Source organism: Sapajus apella, unplaced genomic scaffold, assembly GCF_009761245.1.
Source record: "Sapajus apella isolate SASKATOON/1434 unplaced genomic scaffold, GSC_monkey_1.0 scaffold5, whole genome shotgun sequence".
NCBI classification, from domain to species: Eukaryota; Metazoa; Chordata; class Mammalia; order Primates; family Cebidae; genus Sapajus; species Sapajus apella.
Window position 1 is genome coordinate 17,896,854 of NW_022436945.1, and position 9,786 is coordinate 17,906,639.

Sequence of the window (9,786 nt, forward strand, 5' to 3'; positions counted from 1 at the left end):
TATGATAATTGCAGCACAATTCTCAATATCAAAGACAAGGACTCAACTTAAATGCTCATCAATGACAGACTGGATATTTTAGTCAGGGTTCTCTAGAGACAGGACTAATAGGATGGATGTTTATGTGAACAGGAGTTCATTAAGGAGAATTGACTCAGACCCTCACAAAGTCCCACAACAGGCCATCTGCAAGCTAAGGAGCAAGAAAGCCAGTCTGAATCCCCAAACCTCAAAAGTAGGGAAGCTGATAGTGTAGCCTTCTGTCTGTGGACAAAGGCCCAGGAGCCCCTTGCTCACCACTGGTATAGGTCCAAGGGTCTAAAAGCTTAAGAACTTGGAGTATGATGTTTGAGGGCAAGAAGCATCCAGCACTGGAAAAAGATGGAGACTAGAAGATTTAACCAGTCTAGTCTTTCCGTGTTCCTTTGCCTGCATTCGTCCTAGCTACACTGTCAGCTGATTAGGTGGTGCCCACCCAGATTGAAAATACATCTGTCTTTCCTAGTCCACTGACTCAAATGTTAATCTCCTTTAGCATTTCTCTCACAGACACACCCAGGAACACATCCTTCAGTCCATTCAAGTTGACACTCAATATTAACCCTCACACTGTTTAAGACAGTACTATGTGACATGGTAAAAGCCCCATAAAACTGCATACCTCAACTATACCTCGACTTTCTGTTGAAACTGCTCTCTGTAACACCAAATGCGACAGGCAAGCAGTCCAAACCCACGCCATCTTGGCCCCTGCTACTTGTAAAAAGTAATTAAGATCTGTAATTTCCACCCTACCCAGACAATGTGTAAACTAATCTTGACTTTTGTGAACCACTTAAGTAACAATCGGAATGTGAAAAGTCCTCCAGTCCTTGGAATGTCCAGAACTTCTAACCCTCATCTCCACCAAGGAGATGATTGACAGAATCCCCTCGCCCTCAGAATGTCTGAAGCCCCTCACCCTCACCCTCACCCCTGAGGTGGTTTACAGCCATAAAAGGTCTTGACACCCTCCTTTTGGGGCCATGGGTTGGAGAGATGCTAGTCTTCCATGGCTGCCAGCAATAAAGACCCTGCAATTTGATATACTTTTGTCTTGGTGTTGACTTTCTATGCTCGCTCCTGCAACATTTTGGAGGTCCCACTGAGATTTATCTTCATATATCACCAGACAAAAGCTGTCTCAGATTCTTGCCCGGGTGGCCGCTCCCACTTCTGGGACCTCTAGGAGAAGCACCCCCTGAGATATTCCAGGGCCCCAGAGTTCTGGCCCTGTGGAGGATGGGTGACTACCCAGCCAAGATTCACCTGAAATTCCTCAGGGTCCCAGGAACCTTCAGAGGTAAGTCAGGGTCTGGGGACCGGTCCATCGGGGGGCCTGAGTGGGGGGATCAGATGTGGTCTTTGCAACTCTGACCAGGCAAGCCTACTGTGAGATGTCACTGAAGGCTCAGGTTACCACACTGGAGGCTCGGGTAATTTAGTTTTCGGTTGTTTTCCATAACCTCGGTGTGAGTCAGAGAGTGAGTATGTATATATGTAGTCCCAAAGCTGGAAGGCTACAGGGCTTGTGTGGGCCTTCACCCGAGGTTCTGAAACATCCCTCCGGGGACGTGGCCGGACAGGCATCAGACTGGTCTCCCATCTGGGGGACACCCATCCTTTGTCTGTCAATCCTATACGTGGTTCTGTCTTTATTGTAGATTCACCAGTTTTGTTAGACCCCTGTTGGCTGATATATAGTGGTTTAGACCTGTTACTCCTGAAGTGGATAATATTTTCCATTGGCTAAGTGACAACTGACTTCAAGGAACTTTGAGTTTACACCCCTGAAAATAATTCTGTTCTCTTTCCTCTTCTTCTTATCCTATCATTGAGGCCTCATTCTTCCTTTTTTCATGTCTGTGAGAAAATTCTGCCCCCAAAGACTTGAGTGTAGTATTTTTCTCTGTCTTAGGGAATCAAACTTTAAATAAGAAGCTACCAGCCCTCTTTGCCTGTTTAGAGTAAAAAAGGAGTAATTGTCTCTTCTGTCAAACGAAACAGAGATAGGGAGGGAAAGAGGGGAGAGGACAAGGAAGTAGGGGAAGGGAAGTGCAGAGAGAAGACAGAGAAAAGAGAGAGCGAGGAGACAGAGACAAAGAGAAAAGAAAAAAGAGAGAGAGAGACAGCAAGAAGAGAGAGAAATAGGGAGAGATGAATTTAATCCTTTTTAGAGTTCCTGTGTCAAGGTGATCAAAAGCTGCAGGGGCAGGGAACTTGCAGCTGGCCCAGTGGCTGAGAGCTCAGTTTTAAACTGACACAAAAAGCATTTTTTTTTCTTTCTCTGCTGGCTTCCAGCCCCGCCTGGCTTTCAGGCAGGCCACACTGCCTCAGGGTGCAGTATTTGCATCCAAAATATGGCAAAAAAAAAAAAAAAAAAAAAAAAAAAAAAAAAAAAAAAAAAAAAAACTTCCTAACTCTTTGTAGTGCAAGTGACCTGTCAGCTCAGTAGTTCAGGTATGAGGCCTGCAAATGAAAGGTTGTTGGTTCAAATCCTCAGTGAAGCCAGTCTTAAATTAGTAAAATCTCCTGTGGGAAATTCAAAAGCTGAAGAAAAAACTAAATGGGGTCACCTAGCTCCAGGCCTTCCCCACTCCAATACATGATGGCCAAATTTAAGGTTAGGCTTTCAGGACAATATGGGGTAAAATTAACCCCTGGAGAACTCTGCTCTTTATGTAAACTAGAATGGCCATCTTTTGGAATTGGTTGGCCTGACACTGGGATTTATGACTCAAAAAAATGACCCAGGCTATATGGAAAATGGTCGCATGAACTCCTGGACACTGTGACCAGTTTCCATACATTAACCAATGGCTGGATTTAGTCCAACAACCCCCTCCATGGCTAAAATGCTGCATAAAACAGGCTAGACTTCAGGTCATGTTAGCCAGCCCAAAGAAAGCCCATTCTGGGCCAGCCATTCTCCCCACCCCAGCAGAGTATCAGGAATTACCTCCACCCTACCCAAGACCCTCTGAACCAGGGCCTCAGCACCCCCCTGGGCAGTACCAGTAACCAAACTTTGTCCCCCCTACACACCCGCAGCGGGGCTCCACACCCACCAGTGGTCCTTCCTCTCCGAGAGGTGCCCCCAACAGGAGAAGACAATTGGGGTCGTCCATTCTTTGTTCACATCCCCTTCTCTTCAAGTGACTTGTATAACTGGAAGGTGATAGAAATTATAGAGATGGCTGAAACACCAAGTGCTGGAACAAGCTTTATTAAGAGCAAGGGAAAAGCTGCCGGGCTGCACCCAAAATTGGCACGCAGCACCCGTGGTGGGGCAAAGGGGATTTTTATGGCCTGTAAGCTGGCAGATGCATCCAGTGTGAGGGGCTGTGCAGTAGGGGAGGTGCTGGGGAACTGTTGAGTTTAATAGTTCCCGGGAGGGGGTCCTGCTGGGGAACTGCTAAGATGGCGAGGGGGTGGTTAGAAACCTGCTGAGATGGAAAGTTCCCCAGGAGGGGGTCGTGCTGGGAGGCTGGGGAACTTAAGGCAGTGGCAGGGTTTTACAATGGAGTAAGTTCTGTCAGAAAGCTCAACATCCCCCTTCTCTGAGAAGCCCCAGGCTTTGACAAGGCTCTTAGAATCTGTACTGCAGACTCATCGCCCCTCTTGGGATGACTGCCAACAATTATTGCTGATTCTGTTCACCACAGAGGAAAGAGGCAAAATTAGACAAGAAGCCCTGAAAGCCATCATAGGTCCAGGGAGGGGAATAGTAGAAGAAAAAAAAAAAAAAAACAGGACCAAATTAAAACGGTTTTTCCCTCTACCTGACCCCAATGGGACCCCAACACCTTGGGGGGTCACCAGACTCTGAAGACATTTCACCGGTGTCTTTTAGAAGGGATTAGGGGAGCAGCCCACAAGCCCACTAACCTCTCCAAGGTAGGGACTGTAACTGAGGGTCTGCAGGAGTCCCGGCTGCCTTCCTTGAGCATCTACAAGATACACCTACACTCCTGTTGATCAGAGGCTCCAGAAAATCAGTGGGCCATCAATCTGGCTTTCATTTCCCAGTCAGCCCCAGATATGAAAAGAAAGTTACAGAAGTTAGAGGGATTCCAGGAAATAAATTTAACCCAATTGCTAGAAATTGCCCAGAAAGTTTTTATAGCAGAGATACTACTGGAGCCATACAAAAAAGAAGAAAGGTTAGACAAGAGTCATTCCATCAGGGCAGGGGGTCTTGTAAAAGGGCCCCTGGGGTCCCTGGTCCCTGTTAGGAAGAAACCAATGTGTGTACTGCAAAGAACAGAAACATTAGAAAGAATGAGTGCCCCAAGAGAAAAAGACGAGTAATCAATCACTCAGGAAAAGCCACCAAAGGCTATCCTCAATTTAGAAGGTCAGGATTGATGGGGCTGGGGCTCTTATTTACTAAGCCCCCAGGAGCCCAGGGTCACTTTAAGAGTTGGGGACAAACCTATCAGCTTCTTAGTCAACACCGGGGTAGCCCACTCAGTACTTAGCCTCTGGGACCGCTATCCAGTAAAAAACAATTATCCAGGGGGTCACAGGAAAAACCATGACAAGCCCTTGGATGACCAACTGACTTGATCTGGGGAATGGCACCGTCAACCACTCCTTCTTAGCCATTCCAGAGTGTCTGTACCCACTCCTAGGACGGGACTTACTTCACAAACTTCAAGAAAATATTTCTTTCTGTGAGAGACAGGCTTGCCTCTCAATTCCTCCTCCCTTGGCATCAGGGCCACCTCGGCAAATCCTCATCACCTGTGCTCTGTCAGATGAGTACTCTTGCAGGAAGCTTTATCCTTCGAGGCAAATCCACCAACATCAGACCTCCTCTGCCAGTTCCAAGAAAATGTACCCGGCTTGTGGGCTGAGACAAATTCCCCAGGCTTGGCAAGTCACCGTACCCCACTCGTGGTTCAGTTACTGGCAACAGCCACTCCAGTCCAGGCATGACAATATCCCATGAGCCAGGAAGCCAGACGGGGAATTGCTCCACATATAACCAGATTCCTAAAAGAAGGGATACTTACTACTTGTAAGTCCCCCTGGAATACCCCATTATTCCCTGTCTTAAAACCAGACACAAAGAACTATCAGCCCATACAGGACTTAAGGGAGGTAAACAAACGAGTGGAAACTCTCCACCCTACAGTTCCAAATCCGTACACCCTCCTAAGTCTCTTGTGCCCAGAACACTGCCATTACACTGTCTTGCATCTCAAGGATGCATTCTTTTGCATCCCTCTGGCCCATGTTAGCCAGCCCATATTTGCTTTTGAATGGACTGACCCCGATACTGGGATCTCGGGCAACTCACTTGGACAAGACTGCCTCAGGTGTTCAAAAACTCCCCTACTCTGTTTGATGAGGCACTTGGCCAAGAGTGTGCCGCCTTCCAAGCTAAGTTCCCTGACTGTACCCTATCCAATATGTGGATGACTTACTTTTGGCTACAAAAACCCAGAAGCCCTGTAAAGAGACCACCCAGTCATTATTAAAGACTCTACAGATATTGGGTTACCAGTTCTCAACTAAAAAGGCCCAACTCTGCCAACTGAAAGTGACTTATCTGGGCTATATCATAGAGAAGGGCAACTGGCACCCAGCCAAGTCCAAGCAGTGCTGCAAATACCCATCTCCACCATGAAACGCCAAGTTCAAGAATTCCTTGGGGCAGTAGGGTACTACAGGCTATGGATTTTGGGATTTGCCAAGATTGCCAAGCTCCTGTATGCCTGCACTGGAGGAAATCAGCCCTTGACTTGGACAGAGATAAAGCAACGGGCTTTTGACAAGCTCAAGACTGCCCTGACTACAGCCCCAGCCTTGGCCTTGCCAGACATCTCTAAACCCTTCCGGTTGTTTATGCATGAAAAACAGGGAGTCGCTAAGGGGGTGCTCACCCAGTCGTTGGGACCATGGTCCCAGCCAGTCACCGGCCTTTCAAAAAGACTTGATCCCATAGCCTCTGGTGGCCAGCTCGTCTGAGATCGGTGGCAGCTACAGCTCCGTTAGTCAAGGAGGTGGACAAACTAACCTTGGGGCAGGAGTTAAACTTAGCTGCGCCCCACGCGGTGGAGTCACTACTCCGTGGAGCTCTGGGAAAACGGATGTCAAATGCCCGCATAGTTCAATATCAGGGGTTAATTTTGAACCAGCCCCGCATAAAGTTTTTAAAGGCTACAGTTTCAAACCCCGCCATGCTGCTACCTGACAGCGAGCCGGAGGAGCCCACACACGACTGCCAACAGACATGGACGTCCTCCACGCAGCTCTACCGGACCTCACCGACGTCCCCCTGCAGAACCCAGAGGGGGTACTGGATACGGACGGTCGACGGAGTCAGGTATGCCAGGGCAGCCGTAGTCACCCTAGAGCGGGTTGTCTGGGCCCAGGCTCTTCCACATGGAACCTCGGCCCAAAGGGCAGAACTCTTAGCTCTGACAAAGACCTTAGACTGGGTGGAGGGAAAAACTGTTAACATCTACAGGAAGCCGGTATGCCTTTGCTACTGCTCATGCACATGGAGCCGTTTATAAAGAAAGAGGACTACTTACCTCAGAGGGAAAACCATCAGAAATAAAAAAGAAATCCTAGCCCTACTAGAGGCTATACGGAAGCCCACGGCAGTGGCATTAATACACTGCAAAGGACACCAGAAGGGAAACTCACCAGAGGCGAGGGGAAATAGGGCGGCTGACCTACAGGCCAGACAGGCAGCCTCGGGACCAGCAAAACCTCTGACTGTTCTTGTAACTCTGCCGGCCCCATCCCTGCCCCCCAACCCTACGTACTCACCTGATGAAAAAACTTTCCTAAAGAACAAGGGGGCACACAAGATTCCACAGGATGGTGGATTCTACCGGACACAAGGATTGTGGTCCCCGAGGCTCTAGGACGGGCCCTAGTTAAGGACACACACCAGGCCACTCACTTAGGACAGACCAAGCTAACTGAGCTGCTAAAAGCCAAACACTACATTCCCCACTTACATGAACTTATCGAGGAAATTACCGCTCTGTGTGATGTCTGTGCCCGAGGAAATCCGGGAGGGAACAGGTCTAGCCAGGCAGGAGTGAGACTCAGAGGGGCTAGCCCTGGGGAGCACTGGGAAGTGGATTTCACTGAAACAAAACCCCAGCAAATGGCTATAAATACCTCCTGGTGTTTATAGATACGTTCTCTGGATAGGTCTAAGCCTTCCCCACTAGGTCTGAGACCACTTTGGTGGTCACAAAAAAACCTTTTACAGAGCCTTGTTCCTGGTTTGGCCTCCCTCTAACACTGGGGTCGGACAATGGGCCCGCCTTTACTACACGTATTTCTCAGGGCCTATCTAAGGCCCTGGGTATATCCTGGAAATCACACTGTGCCTGTCGTCCCCAGAGTTCAGGGCAAGTCGAACGAAGGAAACGGACCTTAAAAGAAACCCTGAGAAACCCGTGAAAACTGGGTCAGCCTGCTTCCTTTCGTCCTCCGCGTCCTATGCACACACTATCAGAAAGATTTCTCCCCTTTTAAAGTCATGTTTGGCAGGCCCCCTCCCTTACTTCCCAGACCCTCAGATACCGTACATGCTGAAGTCCATAACCATACACTCCTTAGGTCCTTACAGGCACTCCAGTCTGTTCAATCCCAGATACACCAGCTCATTAAAGACACCTGTCCCACCCATGGGACCTCGCAGACCAGCCGAGACACCCCTTCCAGCCTAGAGACTCTGTCTTTGTTAAAAGATTCGCCATCTCCTGCCTCACCCCCTGTTGGAAGGGACCCTACACGGTTATCCTGACAACACCCACCACATTCAAGGTGGACGGACTAACGACCTGGATTCATCACACCCACGTTAAGACTGCCCCACCGGAAGGACAATGGAGGGTCAAACACTCCTCCCCTGACACACTAAAGCTAAGACTTGTGCACTCTTCACAGTCACCACCCTCGCCACCCTAATCTGTGCTGTAAATCCCTATAGCAAACCCCCCTTAGAACTCACTTACTATCAATGGGTCCTCACTGAGGGCTCCACTGGAGGATATGTTGGTTCCTTAACCAGGAAGAGATCCACCCGAGTCAATCTATCCCTGGAGTACATTCCAAAGAACCCCATTACCTTCTCCCTAGACCTCTGTGCCCTCCTGGGCCCCAACCTAGATTTCAGAAAAAGTGGAGGTGTAGCCGGGTGCAGCAGTTCAGGGGCAGAGCAACAACTATCTGTGCCCAGGATCCACTCCACAAAAAAGATGGAACTGTGGAGACTTAAATGAATTATTTTGCCCCCACTGGGGCTGTGAAACTGTCTCCACTATATCATGGGACACCAATAACATAGATTCCTTCATCTCTTTTAACCAAGGCTCTCCCCCATCCCCATGCTACACTTGGTCTTGTAATCCACTCAAGATGACTGTAACTACCCCAGATGGTAGATGGACAACAGGGCGAACCTGGGGTCTCAGAGTATATATGCGTGGATGGGACATGGGAAACATCTTTCCTACTCCTACTGGGACTCATGTTTGGCCCCTGCTTCCTAAACCAACTGCTCAGGTTCATAAAATCTAGGGTAGACTCCGTAAAATTAATGGTACTAAGGTCTCAATATGGGCCCTTAGAACCAACAAACAATACTAATCTGTTGGAGGAATCGATGATTTAATTCCTGTAAATAAAACAAGGGGGGAATGTGACATGGTAAAAGCCGTAAAATTGCATACCTCAACCATACTTCAGCTTTCTGTTGAAACTGCTTTCTGTAACCCTGATGTGACAGGCAAGCAGTCCAAATCCATGCCACCTTGGCCCCTGCGACTTGTAATCAGTAATTAAGGTCTGTAATTTCCACCCTACCCAGACAATGTGTGAACTAATCTTGACTTTTGTGAACCACTTAAATAACAATCGGAATGTCAAAAGTCCCCTAGCCCTCGGAATGTCCAGAACCCCTCACTCTTATCTCCACCCAGGAGGTGATTTACAGAATCCACTGGAATGTCCGGAGGTCCTCACCCTCATCTCCACCCAGGAGGTGATTTACAGAATCCACTAGCCCTCGGAATGTCTGAAGCCCCTCACCCTCACCCCCAAGGTAATTTTACGGCTGTAAAAGGTCTTGACACTCTCCTTTCAGGGCCGTGGGTTGGAGAGACATGAGTCCTCCGTGGCCACGGGCAATAAAGACCCTGCAATTTGGCACAATTTTGTCTTGGTTTTGACTTTCTATGCTCACTCCAATACAACATTATACACCGTAGAATTCTATGCAGCCGTAAGAAATAATGAGCCCATGTGTTTCACAGGAACATGGATGGAGTTGGAGGCCATTATCTTTAGCAAACTAATGCAGGAAGAGAAAACCAAATACTGCATGTTCTCACTTATAAGTGGGTGTTAAATGATGAGAAGGCATAGACACATGAGGGGAAAAACACACACTGGAGCCTTTTGGAAGGTGGACATTGGGATGAGTGAGATGATCAAGAAAACAACTAATAGGCACCAGGCTTATTTAGTGGGTGATGAAATAATCCATACACAAATCCCCATGACACAAGCTTACTTATGTAACAAACCTACACTTATACTCTTGAACTTAACATAATTTTTTTTTTTAAAAAGAAACTTTTCATGGAATCTCAAGATGAAGTATAATAGAGAGCTTGATGCTACAAATAAAGATTAGAAGATTGCCTAATTCCAACTTCCTCTATTTTGGGGCTACCTTAACAATTTATGCAGTGGTCAATTGTCTTTTTT

The 9,786-nt window shown here is 47.9% G+C and overlaps 1 long non-coding RNA gene across 1 annotated transcript; it reads left to right on the forward strand.

Moving 5' to 3' along the window:
- Window positions 1–964: 964 nt before the first annotated feature.
- LOC116547959 lies at window positions 965–9,225 on the forward strand. The gene is made up of 2 exons (XR_004267248.1): window positions 965–1,000; window positions 9,140–9,225. It is a non-coding gene; the product is annotated as an uncharacterized LOC116547959 (long non-coding RNA).
- The last annotated feature ends 561 nt before the right edge of the window (window positions 9,226–9,786 follow it).